Source organism: Moschus berezovskii, chromosome 1 (assembly GCF_049115385.1).
Source record: "Moschus berezovskii isolate FMDL1 chromosome 1, NW_MosBer_1.0, whole genome shotgun sequence".
In the NCBI taxonomy this organism is placed as follows: Eukaryota; Metazoa; Chordata; class Mammalia; order Artiodactyla; family Moschidae; genus Moschus; species Moschus berezovskii.
In genome coordinates this window covers 129735373-129759012 of record NC_142460.1, presented here as the reverse complement: position 1 = coordinate 129759012, position 23640 = coordinate 129735373, and the positions used below count along the sequence as shown (strand labels likewise).

General features: G+C 39.8%; 1 pseudogene across 1 annotated transcript in view; it reads left to right on the top strand.

Annotated features, from left to right (window-relative positions):
• LOC148778848 (uncharacterized) overlaps positions 1-13614 on the top strand; it is a 59048-nt pseudogene extending 45434 nt beyond the window's left edge. Inside the window, exon 2 of the transcript XR_016038156.1 lies at positions 13482-13614. The product of XR_016038156.1 is annotated as an uncharacterized LOC148778848 (transcript). The remainder of the gene's footprint in view (positions 1-13481) is intronic.
• Positions 13615-23640: the final 10026 nt, after the last annotated feature.

Here is a 23640-nt window from a genome sequence, read left to right as displayed (position 1 = left end):
GCCCAGCTAAATAATATGCTCTCTACCCCCACAATTTTGTCATTTCAAGAATGTTGTATAAATGAAATCACACAGCATATGACCTTTAGAAATTTTCTTTTTTCTTAGATATACTTGGTTTTAAAATCCTGGCTCCACCAGAGAACACTGTGATCAGGACAGTTACCAAACTCCTGGGAGCTTCTATAAGAAGTGAAATAGACACACAGTTTGTTGTATTTGGTTTTATCTTATCTCACAAATATTATAATAATGGAGTGGTAATAATATTTGCGTAATTTACAATTAATAGATTTTATTTTTTAGAGCAGTTTTAAGTTTACAGAAAAATTGAGTGCAAAGTGCAGAAGGATCCTATATGCACTTCCTCTCTTCTGTCCAGTTTCCCTTAAAATTAACATTCTGCATTAGTGGTTAACCTTTGAACTTCTGCTTTATTAGAAATGAAGAGTAGGACAGTACTGCTGTGGTCAGGTAAACTTTTGACTCCCAATAAATAGCAATGTTTTCCTATGAATAGAAACAAAAGAGAAGTCTTGGTATGGAGACGGATAGCATGAGACTCCAAATTCTATTACACAAATGGGGCAGGGTTGTTTAAAATTTTCTTTTCTTTCTGATTTTAAAACTCTTGACTCATTTTCAAAGAGAAAAAGAATAGAGGTCATTACAAATATCATAGCCAGCTCTGTGATTTTATACTTGTGAGGACTAGTTTCAAAGTAAGTTCTCGATTCAATTCTTTGAACTAAATTGAAAATGAAAAATGCATCTGAGAGGAAGGACCAGCATCTGAAGAAAGATGATTGAAGTTCTTGTGGTGACTGTCATGGGATGATGTCGTGGGTCACTAAGTATCCACGGGAAGAAGAAATTTCTCTTTCTGCCAGTGAGACAGCTCCGTTTCTGGGATACATTGGTAACCCCCCACGCCCCCCACCCCCCCAACGCCGAGAGGTGTTTTGGCAGTGTCTGTCAAATTTTCATAGAGGCCCAAGGAAATCCCCTTCAGTTTGGACTCAATCTGGAAGTTCTTTCTTTCTGAAAGGAACTGAGCTGGTTACGAATCTCACTGAAAACCTTGTGATAGGCGGAGCACAGAGATGCTGGCCAGAGGTAGAGGCAAAGCTGTGAGTGTGGCAAAGGGGCTGTACAAAGCCCGGCAGTAGGCTCGACACATTATATTCAAGGAAAGCTATGCATCCACAGCCGAAGTCCAGGGGGTTATTCCAGTAAATCTGAACTTTGAGCAACTGCTGATACAGATTTTGAAAACTCTGATAAAGGACTTGTCAAGTGGCTGTTGTTCCTGGGCAAACTGGCCACACATACCAATGTGGCACAAACAGAGTCAATTATTCCAAGGAGGATTGGTACAGCCTGGACAATGTAAGAAGTGAAATCCAGTTGAGAACAGGAACATTTCCCGAGAGTTGCCTAAGAACGCCCCCCACTTCCTTAGTGCAGGCAGGGTCCCAGAACGCCGCGGCGCGGTGTCTGTCCTGCGGTACTGGGGGAGGGTATAATTAATGAAGGCATGCGTTTTCTCTGACCGCGATTCACACAGTTTCAGTAAGTCTTTTTATTGTTTTTATTAAGCCCCAAGTGAAAGAACCCCTCCAGTATTGTTATAGACAGCCATCAGGGCTGAGTGGACGCAAACAACAGTTGCGGTCAGCTGCCTGAATGAGGTGACCAGGTGGACAGTTGCCCTGGCAGCGCAGTGCCTGGGCGTTCTGTTTGGTGTGTTGCCTGTTTACAATGGCACTGGGCAGGAATTCATGTTCATATGGTGATGGCCCCACAAGAAAGGGCCACTTTATGTTTTGTCTGTTCCATTCCAAAAGACAAGTAATTTTCAAGCTTTTGTACTCTAAAGCAGTGGTTCTCTAACATTACCATGCATCTGAATTCCCTTGAGTGTGATTAAAACTTTGCTGGGCCCCACCCTCAGAGATTCTGATTCAGTAGGTGGGGTGGAACCCAAGAATTTGCATGGTAAGCTTCCATTCTGTGGAGCAGCCGGATAAATTTCTCATTCCTCATGATGCTGAACTTAAAACTGGAGAGGTTATTGCCAAGCGACAGGAATGGCTAGGTGCTTGTTGCAGCTGACCCTGCTTCCTTTCCTGCACCAAAGCCTGTGGGATCACTCTTCTGTGCTTCCTCTATCCTTTCAGTTCAGTTCAGTTCAGTCGCTCAGTCGTGTCCGACTCTGCGCGACCCCATGAATCATAGCACCGACACTCAACTCCAAATCAGGATATCTAAAATGGGGAATTCACTCCCCTCTGCTATTAATTCCTCTCTTCTCTTTCCTCTATGTCCTGCTGCTAATATATGTATAAGAATAGTGCATAAGGGACTTCCCAGGTAACCCAGTGACTAAGACTCTGAGCTCTCAGTGCAGAGGGTCCAGGTTTGACCCCAGGTCAGGGAATTAGACCCCACATGCCGCAACTAAAGATTCCATGTGCTACAACTGGGACTCAGTGCTGCCAAATATATAAAATAAATAAAAAATAAAAATAATGAATAATATATAGCAGCATGTAACTGAGCCATTGTATTTCAGGAGTTCAAGGAAAGACCCATAGTGGAATTGAAACATCAGCTCCACCTGGACAGAAGGATGGCATCTGACCAGGCAAATGGGAGACAGTGTACATTTCACACACAGGCAGCATCTTGGGCAAAGACCCAGAGGTAGGACAAGTGGAGAGACAAGCCTGAGAGGGGTGGATCCTGGAGACAACTAAAAGCAAAGATTGAATAGGTAGGGTGGGGCTAGAGATCCTGGCAGAATTCAAGGTAGATTTTGTAAGACATGGGAAGACAGTGAAAGCTTTAGAGTGATTAAAGTCCAGCTTTGGGCAGATTAGTTGGGTGATGGGTTGTGCAGGATGACTTGACAGTGGAGGCCATCTAGCAGGCTATTCTGGAAATTTCAGATCTCTGTAAGCCAGAAGCAGGTTCTTAGAACCTGAAAGTGAAGTGTTAGTTGCGGCTGTCTCTTTGTGACCCCATGGACTGTAGCCTGCCAGGCTTCTCTGTCCATGGAATTCTCCATGCAATAATATTGGAGTGGGTAGCCATTCCCTTCTCCAGGAGATCTTCCCCACCCAGGGATCAAACCCAGGTCTCCTGCATTGCAGGGAAGCCCAGGTTCTTAGAACCAGACATTCGTCCAATTCACGATCAAAGTCATCCCTGGATGTGACCTCAGTGGGTCAGGGCAAGCTGAGCCACATCGTGTTTTGCTTACTTTCTCATATTTAAACTTCCTAAAAATCACTTTCAGTTACTTTCAATACTTTGCATGTAAATGTTCAAACTGACTTAAAATAAAGCCTTACCTTTTTTAATTAAAATTTTTTAAGCCTGAACATTTTAAGCTTAAAAATCTACTCTTTCCATTTCATAATACTGGCTATTGTTTCTAAACCAGCATTTGATTTCTTTGGACCCCCTCACTTTCTCAATCCTCTAAGGTTTTCTTTCCTACCTCAGTAACCTTTTCTCCTCCCTTTGATAATCCAAACCTAAATTATCTCTACATTCTTTTTCCTGGCTTAGTTTAGAGGCATCTTTCACCTCCTGATCAAATTCACTAAAATATGCAGTGGCAGATGGTTCTCCCCCTAATGTTGCTTCCACTTAATGATTTCAGATATATGATTCATAGATTATCTCAGAAAAAAAAAACAAAGGATACTCTCCTCATTTGGATACGGGAATATGAGCACTGTTCTCTATGTTATACGTGTAATCACATTTCTCTAGGTCGTACTGATGAAACATGAAACAGCCACTTGTGGTTCAGTCTTCATCAGCAAGATATGGAAATTCCAGGCCTCAGAACCTTAACAGAATGGTAGGGTGTCTGCTACAGAGGCTGTCTCGCTGCTCCCGGCAGCCTCATTGGCCCTCCAGTGTCAGCCCTGTGGTCCCCACTGCCCTGACATCCCCCTCCCTCCCAGCACAGGCATATTCTGTGCGCCTCCTCGATTCCATTCTCAATTATTGTCGTGCTACCCGGCTCTCCCAGTTTCCCCTCTTCCTGGGCCCCGAAGCAGATATGCCTTGTGTTCTGTACTCCTCAGGGGCTCTGTTCTTTATCACTGCCCCTTCCCAGGAACAAAGCATGAGCCGGGAGCTGCCCTGTAATCTCAGAGATGCCTCACTGTGCTGCCTCGTGGCTGTCCTTTTGATCTCCTCCAGTGCCCCAAGATCAAGAGTGTGTGTGCCTCAACTCTCTCTCAGAGAACACGCAGAATCATGAATTACGTGGTAAGATTTATACAGCCGATTTCATAAACTTTGCACAGTCTTTTAAATCACGGTTTCCAAAACTATAAAATTTTGTCTTTAGTAATTTGGAAATGATGATGAGGAAACCCCACCCCTCCTGTTTCTTACCACTCTCCCTGGAGGCTTTATATGTCAGTCAGTCAGTCAGTTCAGTCGCTCAGTCGTGTCCCAACCCCATGAATCATAGCACGCCAGGCCTCCCTGTCCATCACCAACTCCCGGAGTTCACTCAAACTCATGTCCATCGAGTCAGTGATGCCATCCAGCCATCTCATCCTCTGTCGTCCCCTTCTCCTCCTGCCCCCAATCCCTCCAAGCATCAAAGTCTTTTCCAGTGAGCCAACTCTTCCCATGAAGTGGCCAAAGTATTGGAGTTTCAGCTTTAGCATCAGTCCTTCCAATGAACACCCAGGACTGATCTCCTTTAGAATGGACTGGTTGGATCTCCTTGCAGTATAAGGGACTCTCAAGAGTCTTCTCCAGCACCACAGTTCAAAGGCATCAATTCTTCAGCGATCAGCCTTTTTCACAGTCCGACTCTCACATCCATCCATGACCACGGGAAAAACCATAGCCTTGACTAGACGGACCTTGGTTGGCAAAGTAATGTCTCTGCTTTTTAACATGCTATCTAGATTGGTCATAACTTTCCTTCCAAGGAGTAAGCGTCTTTTAATTTCCTGGCTGCAATCAGCATCTGCAGTGATTTTGGAGCCCAAAAAAATAAAGTCTGACACAGTGTTCACTGTTTCCCCATCTATTTCCTATGAAGTGATAGGACCAGATGCATGATTTTAGTTTTCTGAATGTTGAGCTTCAAGCCAACTTGTTCACTCTCCTCTTTCAGCCCCATCAAGAGGCTTTTTAGTTCCTCTTCACTTTCTGCCATAAGGGTGGTGTCATCTGCATATCTGAAGTTATTGATATTTCTCCCGGAAATCTTGATTCCAGCTTGTGCTTCTTCCAGCCCAGCGTTTCTCATGATGTACTCTGCATATAAGTTAAATAAGCAGGATGACAATATACAACCTTGATGTACTCCTTTTCCTATTTGGAACCAGTCTATTGTTCCATGTTCAATTCTAACTGTTGCTTCCTGACTTGCATACAGGTTTCTCAAGAGGCAGGTCAGGTGGTCTGGTATTCCCATCTCTTTCAGAATTTTACAGTTTATTGTGATCCACACAGTCAAAGGCTTTGGCATAGTCAATAAAGCAGAAATAGGTGTTTTTCTGGAACTTTCTTGCTTTTTCCATGATCCAGAGGATGTTGGCAATTTGATCTCTGGTGCCTCTGCCTTTTTTAAAACCAGCTTCAACATCTGGGAGTTCACGGTTCACATATTGCTGAAGCCTGGCTTGGAGAATTTTGAGCATGACTTTACTAGCGTGTGAGATGAGTGCAATTGTGCGGTAGTTTGAGCATTCTTTGGCATTGGAATGAAGACTGACCTTTTCCAGTCCTGTGGACACTGCTGAGTTTTCCAAATTTGCTGGCATATTCAGTGCATCATTTTCACAGCATCTTCTTTCAGGATTTGAAATAGCTCAACTGGAATTTCATCACTTCCACTACCTTTGTTCGTAGTGATGCTTTCTAAGACCCACTTGACTTCACATTCCAAATGTCTGGCTCTAGGTGAGTGATCATGCCATCTTGATTATCTTGGTCATGAAGATCTTTTTTGTACAGTTCTTCTGTGTATTCTTGCCACCTCTTCTTACTATCTTCTGCTTCTGTTAGGTCCATACCATTTCTGTCCTTTATTGAGCCCATCTTTGCATGCTATGTTCCCTTGGTATCTCTAAGTTTCTTGAAGAGAGCTCTAGTCTTTCCTAGTCTGTTGTTTTCCTCTATTTCTTTGCATTGATCACTGAGGAAGACTTTCTTATCTCTCCTTGCTGTTCTTTGGAACTCTGCATTCAGATGCTTATATCTTTCCTTTTTTCCTTTGCTTTTCGCTTCTCCTCTTTTCACAGCTTTATATGTAGTTTCCATGTATTCAGGAATGGAGTTTCTGAGGTCCTCATTCAAAAATCAGCTGAAGCTCTCAGCACCCCAAGTACCGTCAAAATATTTAATTTCCAAAGTTCACAATCTAGGTCCCATTCAAATGTAATTTTTGAGCATCTACTCTGTGCCAGGCACTATTTTTAGTGCTTGGTTGATATAAGTGAACAAGGTAGACAAAATCTCTGCTCTCAGAGAATGGGTATATAAACAAAAAATTTCAGACAGTGATACATGCTATGAAGAGAATAATACATGGTGATATGATAGAGAGTGATGGGGATGGTGAGGAGGCCTCTCTAAAGAGGTGAAATTGATGTGTGATCTCCATGACAAGGAAGAGGCAGCCATGAGAAGCCCCAGGCAAAGAATGCTCTAAGTAGGAGGAGGGTTTGGTGTAAAGTTGGCAGTGGGAGGGCCAGTGAGCCCAGAATGGAATGTAGCTGAGGGATGGGGAGGGATGGGATATGAGATAAGAGAGGAAGGTAAGGATGATGTCATATAGGGCCTTGTGGGACTAGGTAAGGAGACTGAATTTTATCTGAGTACTACAGGAAGCTACTGCATGATTGAACTATTGGGAGACCATGATCTACTTAACTTTTTTGTCTTTTCTCATTAGCATTTTTAAAAACTGAGATATGATGTATATAACATGTTACCATTTTAAAAGTGTATAATTCATTGGTTTTGAGCAGTTCATAATGGAGACATCCATTATACTAATTATACTAATTCCAGAACATTTCTACCACTCCCAAAAGAAGCCTTGTAACTGTTGGCAGTTATTCTCCTTGCCCCTTTCTCCAGTCCTTGGCAAAAAAATTGTCTAGTTTCAGTATCTATGGATTTGTGTCTAATATAAATGGAATGATATAGCCAATTGTGTTTGGCATCTTTTACTTGGCATTATATTTTCAAGGTCATCCATGTTGTAGTATGTAATAGTATTTGATTCCTCTTTATGGAAAAATGATATTCCATTGTATGTATATACCACATTTTGTTTATGCGTGCATCTGTTAATGGACATTTGCACTGTTTCACTTTTTATCTTTTATGAATAATATTGCTATGAACATTTGTATACAAGTTTTTATATGACTATATGTTTTCATTTCTCTAGAGTATATACCTGTATGAATATATACTTTATTTCTCTTCCATATAACTGCTAGGCTATATGGTAACTCTTTGGGTTTCCCAGGTGGAGCTAATGGTAAAGAACCCACTTGCTAATGCAGGAGATGTAACAGATGGGGGTTGAATCCCTGGGTTGGAAGATCTTCTGCAGAAGAGAATGGCGACCTACTCTAGTATTCTTGCCTGGAAAATTCCCTGGACAGAGGGGCCTGTTGGGCTACAATCCATGAGGTTTCAAAGAGTTGGACATGACTGAGAAACTAACATAAACACACACAGTAACTCTTTAAATTTTGAAGAAGTGCCAAATTACTGTATTTTCCAAAGTGACTGTACCACTTTTACAATATCAGCAATTTATAAGGATTCCAATTTCTCTGCATCCTTGCCAACACTTGTTATTTTCTATTTTTATCATTATAGCCATTCTAGTGGATGTGAAGTATCTTAAGGTGTTTTTTTTCCATTCCTCTAATAACAAAGGATGTTAAGAGTCATTTCATGTGCTTGTTGTCTATTTGTATATCTGCTTTGGAGAAATGTCTGTCCAAGTCCTTTGCCCATTTTAGAATTGGGTTATTGTAGTCAATTTACAGTGTTGTGTTAATTTCTGTTGTACAGCCAAGTAATTTAGTTATACATACATACAGATTCTTTTTCATATCTTGTCCATTAGGGTTTATCCCAGGATGTTGAATATAGTTCCCCGTGCTATAGAGCAGGACCTTGTTGTTTACTCATTCTGTATATAATAGTTTGCATTTGCTAATCCCAAACTCCCTATTCACCCCTCCCACCCTCTGCCTCTGGCAACCACAAGGCTGTTCTCTATGTCTGTGAGTCTGTTTCTATTTAGAAAGTAAGTTCATTTGTGTCATATTTTAGATTCCACATATAAGTGATATCATGTATTGTTTGACCTCTTCCTGACTTACTTCACTCAGTATGACAGTCTCTAGGCCCATCCGTGTTGCTGCAAATGACATTATTTTATTATTTTTTATGGCTGAGTATGGTAGGGACCTAACAGAAGCAGAAGATATTAAGAAGAGGTGACAAGAATACACAGAAGAACTGCACAAAAAGATCTTCATGACCCAGATAATCATGATGGTGTGATCACTCACCTAGAGCCAGACACCCTAGAATGTGAAGTCAAGTGGGCCTTAGGAAGCATCACTACGAACAAAGCTAGTAGAAGTGATGAAATTCCAGCTGAGCTATTTCAAATCCTGAAAGACGATGCTGTGAATGTGCTGCACTAAATATGACAGCAAATTTGGAAAACTCAGCAGTGGCCACAGGACTGGAAAAGGTCAGCTTCATTCCAATCCTAAAGAAAGGCAATGCCAAAGAATGCTCAAACTACCACACAATTGCACTCATCTCACACGCTAGCAAAGTGATGCTTAAAATTCTCCAAGCCAGGCTTCAGCAATACATGAACCGTGAACTTCCAGATGTTAAAGCAGGTTTTAGAAAAGGCAGAGGCACCAGAGATCAAATTGCCAACATCCGCTGGATCATGGAGAAAGCAAGAGAGTTCCAGAAAAACATCTATTTCTGCTTTATTGACTATGTCAAAGCCTTTGACTGTGTGGATCACAATAAACTGTGGAAAATTCTGAAAGAGCTGGGAATTCCAGACCACCTGACCTGCCTCTTGAGAAACCTGTATGCAAGTCAAGAAGCAACAGTTAGAACTGGATATGGAACAACAGACTGGTTCCAAATCAGGAAAGGAGAACATCAAGGCTAAATATTGTCATCCTGCTTATTTAACTTATATGCAGAGTACATCATGAGAAATGCTGGGCTGGAAGAAGCACAAGCTGGAATCAAGATTTCCGGGAGAAATATCAATAACCTCAGATATGCAGTTGATACCACCCTTATGGCAGAAAGTGGAGAACTAAAGAGCATCTTGATGAAAGTGAAAGAGGAGAGTGAAAAAGTTGGCTTAAAGCTCAACATTCAGAAAACTAAGATCATGGAATCTGTCCATCACTTCATGGCAAATAGATGGGGAAACAGTGGAAACAGTGGCTGAATTGATTTTTCTGGGCTCTAAAATCACTGCAGATGGTGACTGCAGCCATGAAATTAAAAGACCCTTACTCCTTGGAAGAAAAGCTATGACCAACCTAGACAGCATATTAAAAAGCAGAGACATTACTTTGTCAACATAGGTCCATCTAGTCAAGGCTATGGTTTTTCCAGTGGTCACGTATGGATGTGAGAGTTGAACTATAAAGAAAGTTGTTTGAAATAAAGTTTTAAAACATTTAAAAAAAAAAAAAAAGAAAGTTGAGCACCAAAGAATTGATGCTTTTGAACTGTGGTGTTGGAGAAGACTCTTGAGAGTCCCTTGGACCACAAGGAGACCCAACCAGTCCACCCTAAAGGAGATGAGTCCTGGGTGTTCATTGGAAGGACTGATATTGAAGCTGAAACTCCAATACTTTGGCTACCTGATGCGAAGAGCTGACTCATTTGAAAAGACCCTGATGCTGGGAAAGATTGAGGGCAGGAGGAGAAAGGGATGACAGAGGATGAGATGGTTGGATGGCATCACCAACTAGATGGACATGGGTTTGGGTGGACTCTGGGAGATGGTGATTGACAGGGAGGCCTGGCGGGCTGCCGTTCATGGGGTCGCAAAGAGTCGGACATGACTGAGCGACTGAACCGAACTGAACTGAGTATTCCATTGCATATATGTACCACATCTTCCTTATTCATTCATCTGTCAGTGGACAGTTAAGTTGCTTCCATGTCTTGGCTATTGTAAATAGTGCTGTTATGAGCACTGAGGTGCATGTGTCTTTTTGAATTATAGTTTCCTCTGGGATATGCCCAGAAGTGGGCTTGCAGGAACATATGGCAACTCTGTTTTTTGAGGAATATCCATATTGTTTTCCATTGTGGCTGCACGAATTTACATTCCCACCAAGAATGTAAGACTGTTTCCTTTCCTCCGTACTCTCTCCAACATTTATTATTTGTATACTTTTAATGATGACCATTCTGTGCAGTGTGAGGTGGTATCTCATTGTAGTTTTGATTTACATTTCTCTAATAATTAGCAATGTTGAGCATCTTTTCATGTGCCTGTTGGCCATCTGTATGTCTTCTTTGGAGAAATGTCTATTTAGGTCTTCTGCCCATTTTTAAATTTTTTTTCATTATTGAGTTGTATGATCTGTTTGCATATTTCAGAAATTAAGCCCTTGTTGACTGCATCATTTGCAAATATTTTCGCCCAGTCCTTAGGTTGTCTTTTCATTTTGCTTATAGTTTCCTTTGCTGTACAAAAGCTTGTAAGTTTGATTAGGTACCATTTGTTTATTTTTTATTTTATTAAAAAGTTAGTCTTTCTTAATGATGTGCCTCACAAAAGACCAGGCATTCTCCCTCAATAACCCATTCCAGTAACATTTTATTCTAGTACCCTGGAAGATCTTTATGTCCAGTAGAAATCTCTCCTATTTTAAACCCATTTTTTCTCATTTGCTCTTCTGTACTATAGACTTATTGGAAAAGACCCTGATGCTGGGAAAGATTGAAGGCGGGAGGAGAAGGGGACTATAGAGGATGAGATGGTTGGATAGCATCACCGATTCAATAGACATGAACTTGGGCAAATTCTGAAGACAGTGAGGGAGAGGGAGGCCTGGCATGCTGCAGTCCATGGGGTTGCAAAGAGTTGGACATGACTTAGCAACTGAACAACCACAACACTATAGACAAAACAAAACAAAGCCAACTCTTAAAAAATCCCTTTAGTCTTTAAGAAATGGTAAAGGATCAATTATCAAGGTGTTTGAACACTGGTAACATCCAAACAACAGAACAGTGATGATGATTTCCTCTGCCAGTGTTGGTCCAGTGGCCAAGGTCACTCAGTGCAGACAGGACAGTGCTGATTATAACAGGCAGATAGAAAATAACCTTGTCAGTGGCTATTTCAGGTGAAAGAAGAGTACACATTTTATGAAATAAAGGTCAGTTACTACTGAGCAAAAAAAAAAAAGAAAAACTACTGTTGTAGAGGCTGAAACAGACATTTGGAAATGAAAAGGACTGCAAAAGCAAGCAGACATTTATGAATCTGTCCCAATGAGTGTTGCGTTCATGTCTCTTTTAGTTTTGCCCAAAGGAATTTCAATAAATCCTGCTAGCAATTTTCTCACACTTCTCTCTACAGATCATCAGAATTTCACAATCAGTAAATGTGATTTGCTTTTCTATTATTTCATACTGCTTTGGGAAGGATTATATTAATAAAATTAACATGCATCACAAATTCTATTTTTTTATAATGTTAGAATTGAAATGCATAACCTATTTGCTGTTTTTAAGATCAGTAAATATTTAGATATTTTCACAATGTGCTACATGTCTGTTGTTTTTACTTTCAGGTAAACCCAGATAGCTTTACTTGATAAAAAATGACAATGAATCCTTAATCTATGCTTTCCTTGATTTACTTGTATTAGATTAAAATGTTTTATAATCATACAAGACCTTCAAACATATGTTTATTTTGATCATTGACCATATCCCATTTTTGATACCACTGTGTATTAATCAGGTTTCGGTTAGGCTAGGCTATCTATATCATGATAGCAAATTAACTCTCAAATCTCAGTGGCCTCACCTAACAATTTTATTTCTTGCTCATGTTAACTGTGCTCTATGAGTCAGTGGTGGGCTCTCTTCCACACAGTCTCTTAAGTACCTGGACTGATGGGGAATCCAATATCTTGTTGCATCATTAGAACATGAGATCCCATGGATGCTGCAGCAGAAGAGAGAGCTGCAGGTTCTCACACCAATGCTTAGATGCTCTGCCCAGAAATGCCACTCATGACTTTTATCTGCTGAAAAGGTCTTTTATTTTATATCAATTTTTTTTTTTGGTCATTCTGTGTAGCATGTGGGATATTAGTTCCCTGACCAGGGATCAAACCTGTGCCCACTGAACAGGGAATAGGAGTCTTAACCCGTGGACTGCCAGGGAAGTCTGATCATAATGTTCTTTTGAAGTTCAGAATAATCTTGTCTTTAATTATGTCACCCCTCCTTATTCTTTTCTATTTTTGTTAGCCTCCTCTAACTGTTAGCATTCTTAAGTGGAGACAAAGAATTGAGTCTAGGTTATTTAAATGAGAAGGGATTTATGAAGGGAGATTAGAAAGCCCAGATAATCATTGGAAAGGCTGGAGGAACAGGTTTGAGGCCAAGTACCAGCAGTCCCAGAACCCAGCAGTCTTTTTTGCAATGGGGAAGATACTGTTCCTACTGCTGACCCCAGAACCATGACACTGAAGCCATTTGTGCCAGCAGAATGGATGTCCAGGCCCTGTCTGCTCTACAGGTATTTTCTAACCAGCATAACTGAGTGAGTCAGAAGCTAGGGAGATTACAAAACATTTAATTTTAGAATTTACTCTGGGATGGTAGAATTCTGGGATAAAACAATGTGGGGAACTGTTAATATAAGATGTAGGGTGGTTTTTCAGTAGATTTAAGGCTGACATCTATAACAGATATTTACTATATTTTCTTTTATAGAACTCATTTTCTTTGCCCTTGTAAATTTGTTTTCTGTTACAGAAATAATACAACTAGACATAAGAAAGAAGCACAGAGACTGCCTGACACCACCTTAACATAGACACTGTTATTATTTTGGTATATTTCCTTTTTGCTCCTTTTCTATGCAGAATTCTCTTCTATAAAATTATCTGATAATGAATACTGATTTCCTAGTGAAATATTGGAATACAAACATTTCCCCTCATGTTGTCACATTATCTTCAAGATCATGGATTCTAGTGGCTGTGCAATACTGCAAAGGTTGGAATGGCTTTTCTATGTAAATTTACCACGTAAATACAATACTGTGATGCAAGTCAATAGGTATAACTTCTAGAACTGATTACAACTGTATGCTTATTTGTTCATTTATTCTGTGATTGTATCAACATCTTGATGTTTTCCTTATTTTCCAGTTTTCATCAAGTCGCATGACCTCAGAGAGACACAGACCAAGACTCAATGCAGATAAAGAAAGAAATGTGAAATTTTTAGGCAATTGGTTAAGTACAAAAACATAATCTTCACTCTTTATTTATTTATTTCTGGCAGTACCACAGGCATGCGGGATCTTGGTCTCCTGACCAGGGGAACCTGTTCTCTATGCACTGAAGTATGGAATCTTAACCACTGGACCGCCAGGGAATTCCCAATCTTCATTCTTTAGAAAAAAGGGACTTTTAGTATCATCCATGCTAGTAGTGATACTGAACGCTTGACCTCTGTATAGCAGTGCCAAATCAAATCTTGGACACAGAGTTTTGGGTGAAGCACAAAAGAATAGCTTTATTGCTTTGCCAGGCAAAGGGGGAAACATAGAGGGCTCCTGTGTCCCTCAAAGCTCTGTGTCTCAACCCAGGAGGATTTGATGAGGAGTTTTATAGTAAAAGTTCAATGGTGGGGTTGCTGATAATTTAAGATGTGTGTGCAGGGCCAGCACTCTAATCTCATGTCAGTTGGTCTCCTAATTTTGATGAGATTTTCTGAACCTCTGATGAGGTTCCTTTAATCTTGTATGAGGTGGTTTCTTGGCTGCTCCTCCCTTGATTAACAATTGTTCAAAACTGACCTTTGGAATTCAAGGAAGATTATGAAGGCTAGAGTCCATTTCCCGGAGAAGGCAATGGCAAGCCACTCCAGTACACTTGCCTAGAAAATCCCATGGATGGAGGAGCCTGGTAGGCTGCAGTCCGTGGGGTCGCTAAGGGTCGGACACGACTGAGCGACTTCACTTTCACTTTTCACTTGCACACATTGGAGAAGGAAAAGGCAACCCACGCCAGTGTTCTTGCCTGGAGAATCCCAGGGAAGGGGGAGCCTGGTGGGCTTCCGTCTATGGGGTCACACAGAGTCGGACACGACTGAAGTGACTTAGCAGCAGCAGCAGCAGCAGAGTCCATTTCCTACAAACAAGGAATTGGGGACAGAAAGGCTTCCATGCCCAGGAGCCCCAACCCTGCTTGGTTTCAGTAGCCAGATAATTTTGAAAAATTCCAGATAACTGTTCCATTATTCATTTGCTTATGTCATCATAAATTTGATGTCATTTCTGACCATTATATACAGCAAAATCCAATCTTGTCGAACTATCCCTCCCCTTCAAAAGAGAAACAGTCACACACACTAATAACCTTAAGACAGGTCCATTAATTTTTGTATTGAGCACTCACTATTCCAAATAACTGCTAGGCCCAGTGTGAACACAAAGATGTATCACATATACTGCCTGCCAAGAAGACATTTAAAATCTCTGATCAGGAACTTTAGTTTAAAAAGAAGCACTGTGTTATATTGTCTTTTAAATTTTATTTAAAGGAACTAAGAAAATTTTTTTTCTATTTTTTTAATTTTGTATCTATAAGACATGATGGATTTTCACTAAACTTATTTGATAATAATTTTATGATGTGTGCAAGTCAAATCATTATGCTGTATACCTCAATATAACTAGAAAAAAAACCCCAAGTGTTTATTTTGCCAATAGTTTTAGGTTTGGGAATATAAAGAATAATAAAATACTCCCTGAAAAGAAGATTATAGAAAGTAGTTTAGGAAGTAAAGAGACAAAAGAAAAAAAATCACTAAATATTATTTTATAATTAGGCACAGTGTGCCTCTTGGTATATAAAATCAAAACTAACTAAAATTGAGTTTTGTTTTAGACAAAGAAAGATAGGGGAAAATAAGTTTCTGGGCTATGGGAGCATAGAAAAGATATAAATGAGAGATTCTGTGTCACTCTTTAGGAAACTATACATATTTAGTACTAATAGAGCAAAATATTTATCTATGCTGTATGTGTACATATGTATGTGTATATATATATAATAGATAATATAATCAAATTTCTGTTGACTTAAAAAAGACGCACAACATGAGAGTTGCGAGTCAAGTGTTATTTGGGGCAAAATGAGGACTGCAGCCTGGGAGACAGCACCTCAGAGAACTCTGAGAAACTGCTCCAAAAAGGTACTGGGGGAAGGTCTATATATGTGATCTTGGTGAAGGGGGAGTTCACATCCAACCAAGCACTAATCTTACAAAAGGTTTTCTGCTAGTCACAAGGAGCTGATGTCACCATGAAGGGATTACTGGTTTTCTAGAGATGAGGAGATGCAAGGATTGGGATCATGAAATCAGTTTCTAAAAATATCTATCTAAAGACCTGTTCACCCAGTTTTCCTGCAGCACAAAGTGCCTCATTCTCCACCCTAACTCCCTTCAGGGCATGTTGAAGGTCAACAGGTGCAGCAGCCCAGGATTCAGTCTCCTCAAAGGCGGGTGGCAAATGCCCGTGGCAAATGCCCTTGGCAAGCTCCAATTTGTAGCTGACGTTTCTAATTAAAATATATAATACAATATCATCTATCTTAAGAAGATGTAAAGTATTTGTTTGAGACTTTCCAATAGTTTTTGAGAGCTGACTTTGGGGAGTGGAATAGGGAGTGAAATAATGTATACTTATATTTTATTTTACATACACTATAACTTTAAAATTATAAAAAAGGAATTAATAATCATAAACATGCATTCTTTAATTGCAAAATACTAGAGGATATGGCAAATAGCTTAAGAATGGTGAGTGGTATGTTCATGATTATATCTATTATGGTAGACATGTAGACTGTATGTATGCATTTGTCAGAAGTCATCAATTTATATACTTAAAATTGGTGAATGATATGTAAATCACATGTCAATAAACATAAAAAAATAACTAAAAAATAAAGGCACTAAAAGAATTGGATTGATAGTCAAGGGACATGTATTTTATTCATAATTCTAGCACTGTGTTATTTTTGACAAGTTTTTCAAACTCTCTGGACCTCAGTTTCCTCATTGGTAAAGAGAAGTTGTTAGACTGGGTGAGAGTTCAAATGTCTCATCCCTAACATCCTGAAAATACAGGACATATCCTACGGCTGTCAGTGGTTTTCTATCAAGAAAGAATAATACATACATATATATGTGTATTTATTATATGTGTATATATTTACATGTTGTTCTTGTTCAGTTGCTAAATTATGTCCAAATCTTTGTGACCCCATGGACTGCAGTACGCTAGGCCTACTTGTCTCTCACCATCTCCCGGAGTTCACCCAAGTCCATTGAATGGGTGATGCTATCCAACAAAAGACTTTTGAGAATCCCTTGGACACTTAGGAGATCAGACCAGTCAATCTTAAGCGAAATCAACCCTGAAAACTCACTGGAAGGTCTGATGCTGAAGCTGAAACTCCAGTATTTTTGGTCAGCTGATATGAACAGTTGACTCTTTGGAAAAGTTCCTGATGCTGTGAAAGATTGAAGGCAGAAGGAGAAGAGGGCAGCAGAGGACAAGATGGCTGGATGGCACCACTGAAACAATGGACACGAACTTGGGCAATCTTCAGTTGGTGAGGGACAGGAAGGCCAGGCATGCTGAAGTCCATGGGGTCACAAAGAGTCAGACAAGCCTGGGCAACTGAACAGCAACAACTCTGCATGTAAGTTAAATAAACAAGGTGACAATATACAGTCTTGACATAACCCTTTCCCAATTTTGAACCAGTCAGCTGTTCTATGTAAGGTTCTAATTGTTGCTTCTTGACCTGCATACAGGTTTCTCAGGAGACAGACAAGATGGTTTGCTCTTCCCATCTCTTTAAGAATCTTCCACAGTTTGTTGTGAGCCACAGAGTCAAAGCCTTTTGTATAGTCAATGAAACAGAAGTAGATGTTTTTCTGGAATTCACATACAAATAACATTTGCTTTGAAAAACTTATAAAATTGGTATCCTGTATAAAATTCATTAAGTACTAGTAGAACCTTAAAATTGATCATGAAAAGAATAATTATCCCTTAAGAGTTTTCTATAGCACTTGGAGTTAGGAAAATCTTGACCTGCTTCCATCCTGTAAAAGTGCTAATGAACCTCTGGACAAGACGATCTCAGACAGGATCATTTATGTGCACGTTTAAGTACAGGATTCAAAATAAAAATCGTTATTGTTTACAAGTGCATAATGGACAGGCAGGCTCTGAATATGTAAGGTACTTTTCGAATGTAATCTCATCTAACCCTCACAGCAGCCCTAAGAAGGAGGTATTATTACAGTATTTGTTTTACAGACAAGGAAACTGCGATTCAGGAGGTTAAGTAGTTTGTCCAAAGCTAGCAAGCAGCAGAGCCAATTTTCCAACCCAGGTCTGCCTAACTGCAAAGTCCATGCTCCTTCCATCCCAACCTAGCTTGTAGACCTTTCTCATTGATTTAATTAATATTGATATTCCTATTAGGATAATGATCCTAACTTAACTGAACTAATTTCTCATATCCCAATGTAGTCAAAACCAGCAAAATCACTTAGAGAATGAAGATGATTTTCCAGAAAAGTTTAAAAATACCGTCTTACTTAAAACATAGTCTTTTAAAAATATATTTTTATATAAATATATATGAATATGCACTGGCATTAGTAGAAAGCATCACTATTGGGATATAAATAACTTCCTTTCCATTTTGTCTTTTCCAAGTATTCTCTAAAAATGGCTGAAGAGCTTCCTCCGCTGAGTCCCTGGTTGCTCAAGAACATTTGAGTCAAAGTTTCTTTCTGAATCTCCATCATTCTTGCGTGTGAGTATGTGTGCTAAGTTACTTCAGTCATGTTCGACTTTTTGCGACCCCATGGACTATAGCCTGCCAGGTTCCTCTGTCCATGGGCTTTTCCAGGCAAGAATATTGGAGTGGATTGCCATGCCTTCCTCCAGAGGATTTTCCTGACCCAGGGATCAAACTATCATTTTAGAGGAATCCCAAAGTAGTTTTGTTCATCCCTTAAATTTTTTCTGAAGGATACTTCATTCGTAATCATTTTTATTCAGCATGCAACCTGTATAGCAGGATTGCGAAGTCTTTTACAATTACTGCCTAATACGTTCTTCCAGCAGCTTCTGGGGAGACCAATATTTTACAGAAAAGCAAAATGAGATGTAGATACCTACATTTATTTGGCCAGAGTGACGCAGTGACTTTCTGGACTTACAGCCAAGGGAAACCCTGCTCCTTGAATGATAACATTTTACAGTTACACTGAAACTATAATCACAGAAAGCCCACTTTTTAAACGATTCAGTGATAGAGATGCCCTAAAAAAAATCTAGAGTTCCCAATTTACTTCTCAGAACTGATTCTCCTTTTGATCTTTCAAGTATCCTCCCTTGAGTTAATTGATAAAAGTTTTTAGCTTTTCATTTTTGCATTGATTTCAAAATGAAAAACACAATGTTATTTTATGTCCAACAGACTTCCTTGCCACCATTTGGCTTGCTCTTTTACATTTTTGTATTAGCATAAAGCTTGATGCTAAATAAGAGAGAGAAGTTGCAGCTCTCCCCATAAACAGAAGCCCTCCTATATTTGATTTCTAGCCATATCCATCTGAACATTAGTCCCTGTTATTAAATCAATATTTTTTTGATTCATTATACTGTTCATTCTTGGCAAGAGGAACTTCCATCTTTTAACCTTTCTTATGACTAAGCTGAACATGTCGTTGGTTTGAATGAAAAATATACCATTAAGAGAAGGTAGTAAATCTTTGTTATATGGCTAATAAATAAGACCACGGCATTTTATATTTGATTTCATAATACTTTGAATTTTTAGTTAATAAGTAGACTCTCAAGCATCATATTATAAATGAAATGCCAACTTTATTTAAAATTTTATGTTAGGTCATATGATAACTTGACAATTATTTTGATAGCTACAAAGAAATAAAACACCAGCAGAATATATTTAAGAAGCTGTGTCATCATGTACACTTAGAATCAGAAAAATAAAGCTCCAATAACAGAAGCACTGCTATGTTTTATCAAGTAAAATCTGAACAATAATCTTTAGATGGATTATTAATAATTTTATAGATATTTATTTTTCTGAAGTATAATTTAGAAATTATAGTAGAGAGAAGTCAGTTGAAGACTGAACATATGAACACAATGACTGAACAAATGAACACAATTTCATTACTTGACAAAGACTGGCTGACCCTTTCGCAGTTGATTTTTCTCTGAACCGTCCTTTAAGGATGCTTTCTTAAAATTAACTATGGTTATATTTTAACTAGTTTTATCTAATGTTTTGAATTAAATTACCTCTTTAAAATGTTTATGTAAGGTGAGGTTTCTTGAGAAATCCAGAATAAGTGGAAATAAATTTGTGCAGCTGAGAAACTTAACATATATGTCTAATATATATATAAACTCAAACATTTCTATTGGATGAATACTGTGCGATGTACTTTAGTCTTTATAGAACTAATTGAGAAAATTCAAATTAGTAAAGATGTTTATGCCATCAGATTAATTAATTGACTCATCTCTTGGCAGCGGAAGTGAGGCTGTCCACATGAAGTAGTCACTGGCCTGGAGACCCAGATGACTAGGTGCAAATCTTGACTATCTTGATGATGAGTCACTGATGTCTCTGTATCAGATCCTTACTCATAAAATGTTATTAATGGTATTTTTAGACTGAGGTGGATGGTGAAAGGTATTTTATCAAGTGCTTATAAATGCTTTGAAGGTTAGAAGTCCGGAATGTTATTAGATCACAATATACAGAGTAGAAAGATATTAAAAATGGCTCACTCATTACTGTCATGTTTGAATGGATTTCTCAGGATTAAGAAACTTACTTAGCTAAATATAGAGCCCAGTTGCTGGTGTTTAGAGGGAAATGCTATGTTAGCCTCATTTAGCAATGACAGTCTGTCAGTCTCTAAAGAGTGTAGATATAGAATTATATACTCTAGTAGTTGACTTTACTTATTTTAGTGTTTTTCAAACTGGTCCTCTAGGGATTTCATAATTTTACCTTCAAACTTTTTTTTTTTAATATTGCTTTTGGTCCCATCCAATCCTTAAGGGCATATCTGCTTGAGCTCAATCATTCTATTACATATTGGTCGAGTTATGACTCTCTTGTTTAGTTGCCAAGTCATGTCTGACTCTTTTGTGACCTATGGACTGTAGCCTGCCAGCTCCTCTGTTCATGGGATTTCCCAGGCAAAAATACTGGAGTGGGTTGCCATTTCCTTCTACAAGGGATCTTCCCGACCCAGGCATCAAACCCCAGTCTCTTGCGTCTCCTGCATTAGCAGGTGGATTCTTTACCACTGAGCCACCAGGGAAGCCCTTAACTCTCCTGTTACCAGTGCTCTGATTATCGTGATTGCTGGGAGCTTCAGATTTTGAGCTGACCCGGATTTTACTATCTTCTCAACAGGTGACAGTCCTGGGAATGACTTTTCCTCTCTAAGCTACTTGCTACAAAAACACCTTAATTAATAGCCTTTTGAGAATTTCCAAAGTAAAATGAACCAATAAACAAACATAAAGTCCCCAAATCCTGAATATTAGCAGGCACATAAAATTACATGATTGTTAAAGTCTCTTCTAGGTCCAAACTGTTGTAATTCTAAAACTTAAGGGAAAAAAAGTGGGGTGATATCTACCCACCCAGTGGGTGATATACAGGACTGACCTCCTGCTGCTTTGCGATTGCTTCACTGTTGCACGAGATGTGTGTGTGGAAGGGAGATCTGGGGCACTGAGAAGCGAACAGCAAGGCTGCCCACAAAGGCAGACCACAGGAGGGGCTGGGCAGGAAGCAGTTTTACTTCCTGGTAGGAGAAACCCACAGGGCCTAGGCTGGGGCAAGGCAGTGAGGTACCTTGGGTGACAAGTTTAAGGAGGCCTCTGCTCTCACAGGCAGTGTAAGAGTAAGAGTGTATTTGGTACTCCAGGAGTCCAGCCCTGGGAAAAAGGCCTAACAAGATCTGTGCCAGGGAACAAAGAAAGGACCACAAACCTGGGAATCTGGAAGCCAGAGTTGGAGAAGCCAATCAAATCCATCGACAGCTAAACTGTGAACTCCTTTGTTTTCTCTTGTCTACCCTCTCTGGCTCAGGGCAATAAATTCCAACAGTTTCACAGCCTTAACTTCCTGCTCTCCCAGGAACACCAGCTTAGAGGAAGGGACAGTTAATTCTGGGGAATCAACAGAGAAGAAAAGGTGTGGGGGAAAAAAAAAGATGATCAGAATAAAACACCTCCACAAAGTGACCTGGGGCTCCTCCTGAGCCTACACGCCCTCTGCTGGGCTGGGCTTGGAGCCTTGACAGAGGCCTCCCTGCTAGACGGCTTTAAAGCCCTGGTTGCACTTTGAGGGACTCTTTCACCTTTTTTGGTAATTACTGCTCCCCTTTGCACAGAGTCTGGAGTAGCCAGAGCTATGTTTTCATTTCACAAAACCGAACGTAAAAAGTGATCACTGAACCTGCTATTTCAGGCTTCTATTCTGCCTGGTAGTGGAAATATAGCTCAGAAGATGGTAGATAAGTTGACTTCTGAGGTTTTTTCATCATGTCTGGTAAATTCCATGAATTCAGAACTCCAACCCCCGTCTCCCCAGAGTGGTATCTGAGTTCTAGGTGCCACACAAGGTGAAGCACCAGGTTTGCCAATGCCCCTTTAGGCTGACATTCACTGCTCATGTCCATGCTCCTGTGATCCCCAGACATCAGTCCTGCTATAGCAGCTCCTTACCTTTTAAAAAAATTCAATTTATCTATGCTCGCCTGTATGTTTATTTTCATTTACCTGTTTGGCTGCATCAGGTCTTAGTTGTGGCATGCGGGATCTTGAGTTATGGCATATGAACTCTCAGGTGAGGCATGTGGGATCTAGTTCCCTCACCAGGGACTGAACCCGTGCCCCCTGCCTTGGGAGTGAGGAGTCTTAGCCCCTGGACCACTGGGGAAGTCCCAGCAGCTCCTTGTCCTGACTGAGTGATTCTTCCTGAGCCAGTCTTCACCTCTCTTAGGGATTGGGAAACTTGGATGTCCTCCGGTGCCACTCTGGAGACTTGCGGGGCTGTCTTAGGCACGCCTGGTTGCTACTTCTACCCATTCCTGTTTACCTTGGTCTCACCCGAGAAGTGAATACAAGGTCCCTCTGCTCTCAGATCCCCAAAACTCTCTGAGGATTCTAATAGTCATCCTGACTTCTCCCCACCCGACTGCCTCTGGGGCCTCAGTCTTATCTTGAGTTACTCTCCCTTGCTCTCTTATATTTGACTCTCTCTCTCTCCTCCTTGGAGATTATCTATCCACTAGTCATCTGTGGCTACTGAGCTCTTACAATGTGGCTGGTCCAAAATGGGATGGACGCAAAGCAAAATGCACACTAATTTTAAAGACTTATTTGAAGAAAATACTCTAAAATATCTCATTAATATTTTTAATATAGCTTATATACATGTTGAAATGATAATATTTTGGATATGTTGAATTAAATATAAAATAGTGTTACAATTAATTTCATTTTTTTCTTTTTACTTTAAAAAATGTAGCTACTAGAAAATTTAAATCGCGTTGTATTTCTTTTGGACAGAGATCATCTAACAAATTTAAAGAAGTATTGTGGACTGAATTGTGACTCTCCCCACTGCGCAAACTTATATTTGTAGCCCTAACCCCCAGTGTAACTGTATTTGAAGATAAGACCTTCAAGGGGGTAATTAGTGTTTAATGAGGTCACAAGGGTGGGACCTATTGGATTAGAGCCATATAAAAAAGGAAGAGACACCAGGAAGGCACAGAGGAAGAAAGATCATGTGAAGATACAGTGAGAAGGCATCAGTTTACAGGCCAGGAAGAAAAGCCTCATCAGAAACTAACACTGCTGGAACCTTGATCTTGGACTTTTAGCTTCCAGAACTGTGGGAATATCAGTTTCTGTCTTTAATATTCTGTTATCTGGTACCTAGTCCACGGTATTCTGTTATGGTTGCCCTTGCAGACTAATAGAGGAAGGACAACTCATTCTGACATCATGTCTTCTTTTAAAACCAAATGCCAATGGCATTGGTTTTAGCTTTTGAGCCTTAAAAACCCTTCTTTTAATCAACTGTTGCAGAAATTTAAAAAATCTGGTTTGAAACTCAAGAGTTGAGTGAAAATGGACTCTTTGGTTCACTCTTGTGACCTTCCCTCCCCAAGACCTTAGAAGGAGTTACCCTCTGCTGC